Source organism: Neovison vison, chromosome 3 (genome assembly GCF_020171115.1).
Source record: "Neovison vison isolate M4711 chromosome 3, ASM_NN_V1, whole genome shotgun sequence".
NCBI lineage: Eukaryota > Metazoa > Chordata > Mammalia > Carnivora > Mustelidae > Neogale > Neogale vison.
The window spans coordinates 163,243,695-163,259,180 of record NC_058093.1 but is presented as its reverse complement, the minus strand read 5'-3'; the positions used below and the strand labels follow the sequence as shown (position 1 = coordinate 163,259,180).

Here is a 15,486-nt window from a genome sequence, read left to right as displayed (position 1 = left end):
GTCTGTTTTTGAGCTTATGCCTTTTTGATTTTTTTTTTTTTTTTAAACAACTGAACCATGTGCCTGCTTTAGGCAAAAGAAGTTTCACAAAAATTGTCTGGAAATAAAATTTAATATAATCACTTAAAATGTCCAAAGGTAGGCCCACTAATAGAGACACTACATTAAATGAATCCCTAAAGTAAACATTTTTTGTGTGGTAATAATTATCCTGTTTGCTTAACTACTATATGTAACCTGCTAAAACTTATATATTTAGCTCAAAGATATAGTAACAAGAAGTTTAAAAGAAATGGGTGTTAAATTCCAAAATACGTTAATATCCCTCTGAAATTTCCCCAGATCCAGAATGCTTCTGGGATATACTTTTCTTGCCTGGTTTGGCCTTGATCCCCTCAACATTAAGTCTTACACACTTGTCAAAATCATTTTTAATCCTGGGGAAACTAGAACCCATGAATCCTTCAAAGGAAGTCTGCTTTAAACAAAATCAAATTCAAAATTTAAAATGAAAATTTATAAGCCGGACATGCCCAGATCCAGCTGGTTTGGCTGCGGGGCCACTGTCATCTCCTAATACTCCTTTTCTGGTCTCTCCTTGTTACCTTCACGGTTTTCCCCTTTTACACAGGAGCTGTAACAACTTAGGAGTTAATCAAGGTTCTACTCTCAATGTGTTCACTGTTTCTCTCTCCTTTCCCATTTCACGCACCCCTCAGGGCTCACTGAGTTATGGACAACTCCCATATCCACGCTCTCAGCTACCAACCTGTATTCTGAGCTCTTCATCCAGACCTTATCTTCTAACCTTGTCTACCTGGATGTCCCCCTACCATTCATTCAGGCATCCTACATTCATCCAACACACATAAACGGAGGACCAGCTATGTTCTAGAACCTGGCAATATAGTACTGAACCAAGTCCCTGCTCTCACGGAGCTGACCTCTTGGCCGGGTTTTCAACCCTCCGTTCTTCACTCTGTCAACTCGTTTAAATATTGCTGCAGATAAAACTTCCAAGAATACAAGGTTCGTCTTATTCTTCTGCTCACATCTGCCTTCAGGGGTTCTCATTCATACAGGACGAGGCTTTAAGTCTTTTTGGCTCAATACTCAAGGCCCTCATGATCTATCCACAGAATATAAGACCTATATCCCCACACAACACACGAGAGCCCAAAGGACCTGCCTTCTGTGCCACACACGGGGCTCAGTGTCACTCCCACGGGCCCCTCACTTTCGTTCCTTTGCCTGAGCCTTAGCTCCCAACCCTTATTTACTCACTACGCATCGTACTCATTCTTGAAAGTGCCACTTTCACAAATATCTTCCTGATACAAATCCTAGTATTTTTCATTCGGACTACAGTAATTCTGTAGTTTTGCTAATACCCTATGCTGAATATATAAATCTGTAAGAGCTCAGAGCAGGAGGAACTTAGACTGCTGTTTTAATGTTTGTGTATATTTCAATGACAATAAAACTAATTTAACGATGTGGGAATTACAGGCATTTTTTACCTTCTGGGACTGGTCTACACATTTGTCCATTTTGAGAATCATGGTCATAAGAGTTAAGGAAGAAAGATAATTCAGGATTAAAAATGCTGTTAGGTAAGATCCTCTCCAAACTGGGGCACCTGAGTATCTCAGTGAGTCAAGCATCTGCCGTCTGCCTTGGGTTCAGGTCATGATCCTGGAGCCCTGGGATGGAATCCCACATCGGGCTCTCTGCTGAGTGGGGAGCCTGCTTCTCCCTCTGCCTGCCCCCACCACCATGCTCACTCTCTCAAGAGTGCTCTCTCTCTTTCTCTCTCAAATAAATAAACTCTTAGGGGGGAAAAAAAAACGATCCTCTCTGAACTACCTTGTCTTACTAGCATCCACAGCCACACAAGGGGGCTGCCTGGCCTCACTGCCTCATGGTTTTGATTTGCCTTTTTAATATTCAAATATAATAACGTTTGCATTTGTTTAGATGATTTCCCCCTCCCACTGAATCTTATATTTTCATGCTGCTTGTAACTATTTTAGCCTGAAACTGTAATTAAATTTATTACATTTGAATATACTGAAATAGTGCATAACGATACTGCCTTTTCTATAGGTTACTTAGGATGTGTCTCAATCAGTTCAAATAGTTGTATGCCTGTGACAGTAGAATCCAAAGCTCTAATAAATGCTTTTTTGTTTTTAAATATGAAGTATGATGTACTTGGATGACTATTTATAAGGCTTTGGTATTAGAACTCCTAGCTTACCGCTGATGAGTTTTCTATTAAGATTGGGCTGAATGGGGCACCTGGGTGGCTCAGTGGGTTAAAGCCTCTGCCTTCAGCTCAGGTCATGATCTCAGGATCCTGGGATCAAGCCCCACATCGGGCTCTCTGCTCAGCAGGGAGCCTGCTTTCTCCTCTTTCTCTCTCTGCCTGCCTCTCTACCTACTTGTGATCTCTGTCAAATAAATAAATAAAATCTTAAAAAAAAAAAAAACTTAAAAAAAAAAAAAAAGATTGGGCTAAATCCCAGATAACACAGACACATGCCCACATTGGTTTGTTTTTTTTCTTTTCTTTTCTTTTTTTTCTTTTGGCTATCCTCATGTCATAAAGAACAAATGCATGATTTTTACACAATTCTCTAAGCTGTGTTGTGATTTTGGCAATTAGTAAATTAAAGTGTTTTTGATTTTCTACTTTTGTGTCTCTCTGTTCTTCCCATAGGCACTTCACACCAGAGTAACAGATTCAGTCAACAATTTGGGCTGTATCTCTACAGAGGGCATGCACTCTTAATCCTTTCAACTTCCAGAATATCTGGTTTATCAATTTGCATAGCAAATATATAAACTCACATTCCTGCTTATCTTTCTTTTTAAAGTATGTCTTTATCCCCATTTAGTTTGGTTTCTTCTCAGCCCATTAGGAGAACCATGTCTGTGGTGGATCCTCATGGATTTGTTGACTGATTAATGAGGCCCCATTGAAATAATCTGATTTGTTAATACATGTGTAATAAGAATCAGATTTACTAATCCTGGCATTGTTTTTATCTGTTATGGATATAAACTGCTCCTTATGCTGTAACTAAATCTATCAACAATGAATAAATGAATAGGTTTTATGGTCTCTGTTACTACTTATTATAAATCTAATTTAAGAGTTGTGCATTGTTTTATTCTAGGAATGTTAAAAGGAGAGCTGGTCAAGTGACAACGTTGTATTTTACCTCCTCCCTGTTAATAGAGTTGCTTAATTTTAATTATGTGTTTACTTGATCTTACAATCCTTTTTGTGCAGATAGGAACCCTACTGAGTCAGTTACATACTCAAACCACTGCGTTCTCTTACAACTTGAACTTTTTTTTACAGTTTTATTGAAAAATAATTGACACATATCACTGTGTGAGTTCAAGGTGTCCAGCATGATGGTTTGATTTACATGTAGTATGAAATGACTATACACTAGGTTTAGTTAATTAACCTCCATCAGATACAATAAAAAGAAAAAAGATTTCTTCTTGTGATGAGAACTCTTAGGATCTACTGTCTCAACAACTTCCTTGTGCCTCACATAGCAAGTGTTACCCATAGTTAGTCATCATGTCATACACTACATCCCTAGTACTTACTTATCTCTAAGTTTATACCTTTTGACCACCTTCTTCCAACCCCCCCCAGGTCCCCTCCATTTTTTAAAAAAATACCTTCAGTGAGCAGAAATGCCATTTCCCACTTCCTGCCCTTAACCATGAAAAATGCCCACAAACCATCCTCTCTGCTCTTTTCTCAGGAAAGAGCTGAATACTGATTCCCAGGAAGACCCTGGAACAAGCCGAAGAGAGCACAGCTGCCAGCAGTCTGGGTCCCTTAATCAATACACAGCGGCACCAACGGCCCGCAAGTGCCCTCCTGACCCACTGAGCTGGGATGGGAGAGCTACGCTTTGATGTGATACTGTGTCACTGATGTGTTGTAGTTTTCCTTTTTTGTTTCGATAGTTAGATTCCGTTAACTAAGACATCCATATGCATGATCTCCAAAACCAGCAAAGCCTCCTGACTGTAGTGATCATGGAGGTCTTGTTACAGAGGCTATTCCTTTAAAGTACTTTTCATAAATACAAGCTTCAATTTGCCAAGGTGGCTTCCACTAAAAATTCCTTTCCGCAGCATCTTTTAGTTACATTTTATCCCATGACCTGAGGGATATAGTTAAATGATACTTAGTTCCCATCCTTAGTAGTCAGTGTATAAGGTCCTGGTTACTTTATTGTCTTCCAAATAAACAATATTTACTGTGAGAAGACAACATGGCACTACCACAGTATTTCTGTATCCCAAAGAACTACAATCCAAATGACATGGTAAAGAAAGAAAGGATATGGGGAGTGGGGAGGTAAAGGAGGGCAAGAAATGATGTCATAGCAAAGTGCTCTAAGACTGTTAAAGAATAATCATGAAACCATGAAATTAAAATGCTGTCTGCAGTGAAAAAGCAGTAAGGTGTTCTAAAAAGGAAGTAACAGAAGGGGAGGAAAATCCTAGAAGGAACTAATTAACTAATTAAGATAGAGGAACTATAAAGTGGTCAGGGAGAATGTGGTTATAGGAAACCACAAAAGCACAGGTCCTAATTTTGCAATCAATGGAAACTGAAAAAACGAAACAAAACAAAATTTTGCCAATGGAAAAGAAAGCTCTAGGAAGAAGAGAAGAAACTGCTTTTAGTCTAACAGTTGAAGTGTTAGAAGAAAGGGAAGGGCCGGAGAGGAAGGATCAGACATAGGTTATCAATCAAATAAAGGCATCTTAAACCGCTTAATAAGAGCTTCTCAAAAAGCATAGTAAGGAGCAAACAAAAATCAAGCTTCTGGCACAGACACCATGAATGCAAAGGAAAATGAATGTTCTACTTCTGGGCAGACACAATGAGTAACTTTAGCAACCTAAGAGTCCCCTATAATGTCCCCTGTTCTGGCTATCATGCACTAGCAGGACCCTCCGGAGACAAGCGCCCCTGCATCTGTACCTCCATCCACTTCACAGGACAGTCCATTTCTAGGCAATGGCATCTTGTGACTGCTAAGACATATCTGGTGGGACAGAGAAAAGCCTCGGTGCACGGATGGGGATGGGAACAGTAGAAAACAGCATTACTTGAGCTTAGCTGCTGTCCAGTTCTAACCACTTCTAAAAGGAGACCGTATCTGCTGTCTTACCTTACCTTCTTGAAGGGGCTGATCATCCCTCAGGGGTTGGGGGAGGAACCGACCACACTAAGGAACACAGTGGTTCCCACCCAGCTCAACAGTCACTGTCAACCTCTGGGAACTTGTAAAAAAAAAAAAAAAAAACCTCCAGTGGCAGGGAGGTTAAGGGCACACACCAGACCACTGAAATCAGAATCTCTGAGAGCGAGATCTAGAAACCAGCAGTCTCCTGTAATCTCCTCGCCCGTCCTATTGTGCAGCCTGGGTTCAGAGCACAACTGAGGCATGAAAGTGCACGGGCCCTGGAGAGACATCACCCATCGGGAGACTCTATTCTTGCACTTAGTGTGAGAAGGGGACAAGATCAAATTTACCAGATGCTTACAAAGCATCGGCCACACAGTAAGCTCTCCAAAAGTATCCTTATGCTTACTGTCCTCAGATATGTCAGGTTATAGGATTTTTCTCAGGCTAATTAAACTTGCATAGCATTTATTGTCTGCTTTTTTGCATTTTGTAGTTAACTATAAACTATCCTATGTTATTTAACATTTTATGCATATACATTGTATTTCTTTTTTTTTAAGATTTTATTTGTCAGAGAGAGAGAGAGAGAGAGAATGAGCACAGGCAGACAGAGTGGCAGACAGAGTCAGAGGGAGAAGCAGGCTCCCCGCCGAGCAAGGAGCCCGATGCGGGACTCGATCCCACCACGCTGGGATCATGACCTGAACCGAAGGCAGCTGCTTAACCACCTAAGCCATCCAGGTGTCCCTACATTGTATTTCTTTAATTAGACTGTGACATTCTTGGGTACCAGGGACTTTTCTTATCTTCTTACCAGACCAGGATCCTACACCCTGCTGGTATCAATAAAGGCATCACTGATGATTACCCGACATGGTCACTTTTCACTGCTGAGTCCACACAAACAAATGGACATACTGAGCTAGCAGATGTTTTGTTCCACTTTTTTTTTTGGGGGGGGGGTCTTCAACATTGCAATAAAGAATAAGGGCAATTCTATTTTCTCAAACCTCTCTGTATTTAAAGCTTTTTTTAAAAATGAGGGTATTATTTCAAGCTACTAGGAAGCTCTTCCTCAAAAATGACTGTTGACTTAACAATAACTTGCAGCAGTTTTGTGATGGTTCACCGTCAACTAGAAGATGGTAGAAATTACTAGATGTCCAGCCGAATCTCACTCACTCCTTGTCCTCAAGTCATAGTCCGCTTTAGGTTAGTTGAGCACATGGATGCCCAGAATATAGAATACTCTTTCCACCTTCACTGTTCCTACCCCCACGCAGAGCCAAAAGGATATAGTAGAAATCATTATGTGCCACTTCCAAGACTTACTTTTTAAAAACATCTTTCATATACCAGAAAATTCACTGATTGATATTTACACTTCAACAGTGTTAGTATAGTCACAGAGTTGTGCAAACACCACAGTCTAAATATAGAACATTCCCATCATCCCAAAGAGACCTCATACCCATTAAGAGTCCTCACCCTACTTCTCACCCCAGCCTGAGGCAATCACTAATCTACTCCCTGAATCTATAAACTTGCCCATTCTGGACATTTCATATAAATGGAATTATGAAATACGTGACCTTTTGTGTCCGGCTTCTTAGCATAATGTTTTCAAGGTTCATCTATGTTGTAGTGTAGATTAGCACTTGATTCCTTTTTGGCCAAATAATGTTTGAGTGTATGGATACACCATGTTTTATTTACCCATACAGCAGAGGATGGACATTTGGGCTATTTACAGGTTTGGTACAAGTTTTTCTGTGGACATTTGTTTTCATTTCTCTTGGAAACATACCTAGGGGTGGAACTGCTAGGTCACATGGTTTAACTTTCTGAGAACTCCCAGATGGTTTCCAAATTGGCTGCACCGTTTTACATTCCCACCAGGAATGAATGAGGGTTCCAATATTCCACCTCCTCTCCAACACTTATTACCCATCTTTTTAATTACAGTTATCTTAATGGGTGTGAAGTATGCCTCACTTCAGTTTTGATTTGTACTTATGAAATGCTAAGTGATGCCGAGTCTTTTTTCATGTGCTTACTGGCCATTCCTATATCTTTTTGGAAGAAATGTTTATTCGGATCCTTTGCGTAGATCTGGTTATTTGTCTTTATTGTTGAGTTGCAGGAGTTTTCTGTATATTCTGAATACAACTTTCTGATCAGATATATGATTTTCAAACATTTTCTTTCATTACAGGGACTGTCCTTTCACTTTCTTCATAGTGTCCTTCGAATCACAAAATTTTTCACTTTGAAGTCAAATTTATTTTTTGTCATTCGTGTTTTTGGTGTCATACGTAAAAACCTATTGCCTAACCTAGCGTACCAAGGATTTATGTCTACATTTTAGAGTTTTTATTTCTTACATTTAGGTTTGTGACCATTTTTGAGTTAATTTTTGTGGATGCTGTGAGGAGGAGTCCAGCTTCATGCCTCTGATGTGGATATCCAGCTGTGTGAGCACCAGCTGAACTGTCTCACCGTCCATTCATAGTAAGTCTAAGGGTTTATTTCAAATATAAGGGTTTATTTCACCTTAAATGTATGGATATTTCTCTCCTTATGCCAGTACCACAATGTCTGAATTCCTGTAACTTTGTAGTAAGTTCTGAAATTGGAATGTGGGCCTTCCAACTTCATTCTTCAAGACTGGTGTGGTTTTTCTGGGTCTCTTAAATTTCTGTATGAGCTTTATGGATCAGCTTGTCAATTTCTGCCCTGCCCCCAAAAGCAAGTTAGGTTATTGTGACTATGTTCAACCTATACTTCAATCTGTGGAGGACTAATATTTTAACAATATTAACTCTTCTGATCCATGAACATGGAATGTCTTTGCATTGAGTTAGATCTTTATTTCAATGAAGTTTTGTAGTTTTCAGTGTGTATGGCTTGCATTTCTTTTGTTAAATTTATTCCTAAGCATTTTATTCCTTTTGACGGTATTACCAATAGAACTGTTTTTAAATTTTATTTTTTGGAGTGCTTATTGCTAGTGTAGAGAAGCACAAGTGATTTTTGTATATTGAGCTTTCATAACCTGAAATGGTACTGAACCCGTTTGTCATTTTAACAGTTTTGGCTTGTTTTTTTTGTAGATTCCTTAGGGTTTTCTACGTACAAGTTCATGTCATCTACAAATAGAAACAGTTTTACTTCTTCCTCTCCAGTCTGGATGCCAAATTTTTTTCTCTGCTTGTTTTTCTTGCCTTAATGCCCCCAGCTAGAGTCTCCAACACAACACTGAACATAAGTGGCAACCAAGATGGATGGTTAGGAGAGGATGTGCCCTTCTTTTCCATCTTTATTCTTCCTGATAGACGGAGTGTGGATGTGATTACTGGAATTGGAAGGGTAATGACCATCCTGGACTTGGGGGGAACTCAGGACCGGAACTGAGTCCATGACATAGCAACCACTGAAAAGAAACCTGGTCTTTGCCACCTTGGGCAACATGCAACCTGTGGTCTTTGTCTTTGGGTCTCCGTGACTTTAGCCAAACTCAAGGCTAACATGATACAGGAATATTAGAATAAAGTAAGAATTGCGGTGCCTGCCGTATTCAATCAAAATACATGAACTAGGTTCAAAAAGGAAAAGAATTTTTGATTTAAAAAAAAAAAAAAAAGAAGAACAGTAGTACTAAAGGTGCCTATATAAGGAAGTACTGTCTAAGCCTGGCTCCTGGTTTTAAAATCTGAGAAATGTCTGATAGCTTTTTGTTTTGTTTTTACTTCAAAATAATGCCACAGAACTGAGAGGAATAGCATTCCTCAATATTATGCTTCTGAGAATTTCTCTCAAGCTTCCCAACTAGTCTGTGATTATAGAGGTTCTATTACCAGCCCAAGTTTACTTCATAAAGACCAGAATATTACTCAAAAGTCACTAAAAACATTATCACGCATTTAACAGAACTCTTCATTTGTACCTAATTACAGATAGGAGTTATATGTTAGCTCCCTTCTGGATGATTAAATTGATGCCTATGATGAACTTTGGCTCCAAATTATTTATGAAACCAAATCAGGCTCATGGATTTGATGGGGTGATATCAAGAGAGAAAATGATGTTTTTAGATTAATGGTCAGAAAATGTTATGAGGAGTACAGATGAAACAACTTTCCTAGAATTTACCATCAATAGGAGAACTAATGTCAGCATTAAGTACCTCAGTGATGACACATGCAGGGTACTATAGAAAGGAAGTCATTCCACAAGCTTACCAGTTATGCATCCATTTGACCTGTATTAAGAATAAAGATGCAGAGGCACCTGGGTGGCTCAGTGGGTTCAAGTCTCTGCCTTCAGCTCAGGTCATGATCCCAGGGTCCTAGGATCAAGCCCCGCATCAGGTTCTCTGCTCAGTGGGGAGCCTGCTTCCCCTCCTCTCTCTCTGCCTGCCTCTCTGCCTAATTGTGATCTCTGTCAAATAAATAAATAAAATCTTTCTAAAAAAAAAAAAAAAAAAGAATAAAGATCCAGGAACCAACAACTCTCAACCATTCCCCTTGCATCTCACTTTGGCTATGGCATAGAAATTCCAGTATCCACGTTCGTGGCTGCCTGTATTCTGAAAATGTGTTTGAATGTAAAAGAAAGCAATTTAATTCTTTGAAGCAGAATCCATAATAATATGCCAACTCAATCAGGGATGTTTTCTTTCCTTTGAAGCCTCCAGGATATTTCTATTTTTGGAAAATAGTCTGATTAAGTTAAAACAAGTATGTGCTGTCATAGCAGGTTGACTAATCTAAAACTGGTTTCCAAGTCCTTTACTGACTAAAAGTATCAAAAGTTTAGAGAGATAAAACAAATGGTAAGGAAGTCCTTAAATCCCCACAGCGGGTCTTTCCTTCCTCGCTCCCGGCCACCTCGGAGGCTGCTCTCGGTTGGTGCCGTCCTGAACCTAAGGCAGGAAGATGGTGGCCACAAGGAAGACGAAAAAGTCACTGGAGTGGGTCAACTCTAAGCAAACTCTTAGAAAAAGCAGGAAATATGTGGGATACAAGCAGATTCTGAAAATGATCAGACATGGCAAAGTGAAACTGGTCATCCTCGCCAACAAGCGCACGGCCTTTAGAAGTCTGAAATAGAATACTACACCATGTTGGCCAAAATGATGGCCATCACTGCAGTGGCAATAATACTGAATTGGGCATAGCGTGTGGAAAATACTACAGAGCATGCGCACTGGCTATCATTGATCCACGTAATTCTGTAATCATTAGACGCATGCCAGGGAGAAGTAAACACACAAAATTTTTCTTTAATAAAACTGACCAGAGCTTGCTTTTTTAAAAAAATAAATAAATCCCCACGGCACCTATCTTCACCTGAGTGCTATGCATGGAATGTCTAGGAACCTTCCTGTCTCCCCAACTAGATCATGTCTGCATTCATGCCAGTGGACTGCTGGGCACAGACCAGGTGTGTGATAAATGCTTGATGAATGAACAATCTTAGGTAGAAATCGGTGAGCATTCACATCAAAGTCATCTAAGTACACATCAAGCAAGCAGACCTTAGTTAACATTTAAACCCTTTGAAGCAAGAGTATTTTAAAAAGGCTATTTTTTTTCCCAGTATCTCCTATTGATCTCTTTCTACCCTAAACAAACAAACATCTAGAAATCCACATTGCCTAAGATCCCTTCTTGAGATGAATATGCTACTCAAAGGCCCCAAGACTGTAGTCTTGGGTTCTAAGCATGTGAAAGAATTGTTGTATTTTTACGTTCAATGGTTTACTGTGAAATCGCAACAGGAAGAGAAGGAACTCGAGATTACTTTAGACTAAGTACTAAGTGGTAATGTCGTCAAAGACCTTCACAGTGAAATCTAAGCAAGAAAGAATGCATGTAACAAAAGAGAAAGATGCTTAAAATGAGAGAGAGAGAGGTTAGGGATATATTATTACCTCTTTTCAAAGGAACCCTTGGACAAAAGACTCCTTTGTCAACAGACTGACCAGGAATAATAGATCCCTGCTGTACGAAACAGAAGTATGCCTACTTAAGTCAAATCTGAAATGTTATGCTCTGAAATAGTAAACTGAACCTAATATTTAAAAGATAAGAATTCTATGCCAAGTGCTTTTTGGAAAAACAGGTGAGCGACAGTAGTATCAGTATTTCTACAAACATTTAAGATAATACGAAATCTAGCATGGTACCCGACAAATACCATGGAATCACATTTCTGGCAGGTGAGGAAGGGGACTCAGATTTATTATCGGAAAGCTGACACAGGAAAACTACTCTTTGGCAATCCATAAAGGGCAGTGACAGACATTCCTCTCTCAGTGAGACACTTCCAGTGTGTCCTCCAGAGTTGGGCAGTGCCCTTAAGACGATGCGTTCGGTCGGTGTGAAGTACGTACTTATCACACTGTTTGTGAGACGGGCACACACATAAGCCCTCGGAGACCCGGAGCAACTGAGAGAACCAGAGAAGCAGGCAGGCCTTGTTTCAGACTCTTCCCAGACATCACGCTACCAGAGAGGGGCAAAGGTCAGATCACCAGGCACATATCTAGGCTCTCCTTACCCCCTGCCCCCATGCTCCCTGTTTCCACTTATTCAAATGACTATATAATGACTCCGTAAGTTTGGTGGGAGGCAGTGTGAAATGTCGGAAATAACCTATAATCTGGAGCCAGAGTTAGGTAATCGCGGTTCTAATACTTCTTAACTCTATGACCATGAGCAAATTACTTAATTTCTTTGGGCGAGGATGTTCTCACACTTACAATTATAGTAATAATACTGCAAGTAAGTTGTAATGACTGAATGAGAATAAATATAAGGAACTCAGGATAGTAGCTTGTAGATAAAAGGCTCATGAAAAACAAGACTTTGGTTTTATTTTCTTCTTCAGTAAGTGTCCTCTTCCCTTAGACTAAATCAGGTACATAATAGTTTTTTTGTGTCCAATGAGAAAATACTCTATAATGTGCAATGATTTGCACTTTACATTTCACTTCTATTTCAGTAAAATAAAAGGAAAATATTCACCAGGTATAAAGTTATGTTAAAGCCAACAATTTTATTTCAAGAGGATAAACTGAGCCAGAGGTCAACTTAAAGGAATTTTCATTGTCATTTTTAGTTTCAACTTTGATCTAGATCCCCTTGAACTTTATTACGTGACAAACAAAACATAAAATACTAAAGAATCAAATTTACAAATGATTCACTGCCATCGAAGTCCAGAGATATATTCTTAAAGAAAAATATTTAAATTATGTATTTGACAATTTTTAGAATTTTCTATTAAGCAGATTTCTAAAAATCCTGCATAGCCTTAAAAACAAAACCAAATTTTGAAAAAAAAAGAAACAAAGACTCACGCGTATACCACTGCTGAAAATCTCGTGTTTCTAGTACCAACACACAAAAACACTGAATTTTAATATTCACTGAACACATGAAAGAGGGTTAGTAAGATAAATGCAAACACCAAATAACACCTGAGTTTTTAATTTTTCCAAGTAGGTTGCCCTAAAGGCAAAAAGCCAGACAACACTTTGCCTCTGTAACTTTAAAATACATACAATAAAGAACTTCAATATGAAAAAACATCGTATACTAAAATACCAGAAATAAACAAAAAACTTCAGAAAAATCAGATCACCAAATTTTATAGACAGGTCCATAGAGATATAGTAGGCCTAAAGGAAATGCAAAGCATGTGTGATAAGGAAGGTTCAACTTCTCAAAACAGAACTGGAAAACAAAATAAAAAACTATCTGTTCTTTCCAAAAATCGAAAAAAAACCCAAACCCAAAACACCAGTAGTTTACACACTGGAAGACATCATCAATTAAATTGGTACTGTGGTTACTTACAACTCCTAACCAACTCTCCCGCTTACAGATAAATTATTAATACAATTTTCCAAGGCAAAATGTAACAATGAAAACCACCTTGACATTGAATCCTCTGTATACAACATCTCCTAAATGCATAATCTGAGACATGGAAATATTAACTGGCTTCAGCAGAGGCAAGGTACAGTTTCAAGAGTTCTCAAGTGGATTATGTATACATATACTTTTTAAAATAAAAAATCTATTTTAGGGGCGCCTGAGTGGCTCCGTCATTAAGCGTCTGCCTCTGGCTCAGGTCATGATTCCAGGGTCCTGGGATCCAGCCCGTATCGGGTTCCCTGCTCAGTAGGAAGCCTGCTTCTCCTTCTCCCAGTCCCCCTTGCTTGTGTTCCCTCTCCCACTGTCTCTCTCGGTGTCAAATAAATAAATAAAATATTGAACAAAACAAACAAAAAATCTATTTTAGTGGACTAAAATGACATTGGCAATTACAGATAAAAGCTCTATATTTGCAAAACTTAAATTAGGTGAAATTTAAATGACATTTGAAAATTTTTCACAGACATTGACAAGGGATAGCACAGCCCGACTCAAAAAATGTCGGGGGGGTGTCCCCATCCAAGGTCTGATAGTGAGTCACTATATGAATGTAACCAAATGGTTCAAAGTATTCTAAGCTTGCCCAGATATACTGAAAATTACAATGTACTTAAGCATCTATAAAAATATTGGATTTTTTTTTCCAGACAAGGGCAAACCTAATTAAAGAAGTTTACCTGAATAATGTGGATACATTAAAAACCAAGACAAAAAGCTTTCTACACCATCCCCTTCTCCCCTCCAGATCTAAGAAATCAAGAAATCTATCACTTTACAAATTACTCAGTAGACCATTCAGTGTCCAGGATGTTATTTCATTACTTAGTAGGAAGAGAGACTATCTCCTTCCATTTCAGCATGTTTTTTTCTGGATCCAAGAGAAATACTAGATAGAGGGTCCAAATAAATCCAAGGAAACGAAAATAGAACAATTACGCACACAGAAGGCCTTCTTTTCCCCTGAAGTGAGACAGTCACTTGGCATGCTTACAGATTTCCCTAGCGGGACGTCAACGTCGACGATCGCTCAACTGTTCCTTGTTGCTGGGTACTCTGAACACCCACCAGCACCCCACACGTCTCTTCCTGTTCTCGGTCCCCATCCCACCTTGCTGATGCGATAGCCACGTACCGCTCTTCCGCTTGTTCTCTATCCATGAAATGGGAACAGCAGACCCAGTCCAGTGGATAATGTGAGAAACAGTGCGGTATGAACAACATCACCAAGAATTAAATCACAACAGTGAAAAGGAATCAAATCTTTAAGGATGACACTTTAACAGTATCATATCAACATGGAGAAATTAAGACCTTCCCTATCTAACCCCACAGGATGAAACCCATACCAAAAACCATAGTAAGACGGAACCAGTAAGATTGAGCTCAGGGTTTTATTTTATTTTATTTAAGATAAAATTTATTGGGGTGCTTGGGTGGCTCAGTCAGTTAAGCGTCTGCCTTCAGCTCAGGTCATGATCCCAGGGTCCCAGGATCGAGCCCTGCATCGGGTTCCCTGCCTAGTGGGGAGCCTGCTTCTCCCTCTGCCTCTGCCTCCTGCTCCCCCTGCTTGTGTCCTCTCTCTTTCTTGCTCACTCTCTCCCTCAAATAGATAAAGATCTTAAAAAAAATTTTTTTAAATTTACTTATCTTAGAGAGAGAGTGAGTGCACTCACACGAGCGGGGGCGGGGGGGGGGCAGAGGGAAAGAGAGAGAACTAGAACTCAGCACTGAGTGTGGAGCCCCATGTACGGGCTCGATCCCACAACCCTGAGATCATGACCTGAGCTGAAACCAAGAGTCTGATGCTTAACTGACTGAGCCACTCAAGTGCCTTTGGGCTCAGGGTTTTAGAAGAGAAGAGGAGAAAAAAGACTGGAACCCCCTTAGTTCAATGCAATAGCGGCTAAGGCAACGAATGGAAAACATACACCACAAGCCTGAGAGATACTAACACCGCAACTCTGAAGACCAATGATCAGCATTCGTAGAGAGAAATGGAGCAAGGGACTGTATATTAGTTTTCTCTTGCTACATAACAAATTACCACAAACTTAGCAGCTTAAATATAGCACAGAAATCTGGCACGCATGGCCAGGTTCTCTGTTCAGGCTGAAATCAAGCTCCTGGTTGTCCAGGTTCTCATCTGGAGCTCAGGGTCCCCATCTAAGCTCACTCATGTGTTGGTAGAATTCAGTTGCAGTTGTGAAGCTGAAGTCATTTCCTTGCTGGCTATTGACTGGAGACTGACCTCAATTCCTAAAGAGCACATGCAGGTCCTCCTTACCTGGTGACCCCCTCCTTCT

General features: G+C 39.7%; 1 protein-coding gene and 1 pseudogene across 4 annotated transcripts in view; one reads left to right on the top strand and one right to left on the bottom strand.

Annotated features, from left to right (window-relative positions):
* The window catches only part of GAREM1 (GRB2 associated regulator of MAPK1 subtype 1), a 202,630-nt gene that overhangs the window by 127,610 nt on the left and 59,534 nt on the right, over nucleotides 1-15,486 (bottom strand). The window lies entirely within an intron of this gene.
* LOC122902088 lies at nucleotides 10,175-13,663 on the top strand (annotated as a pseudogene).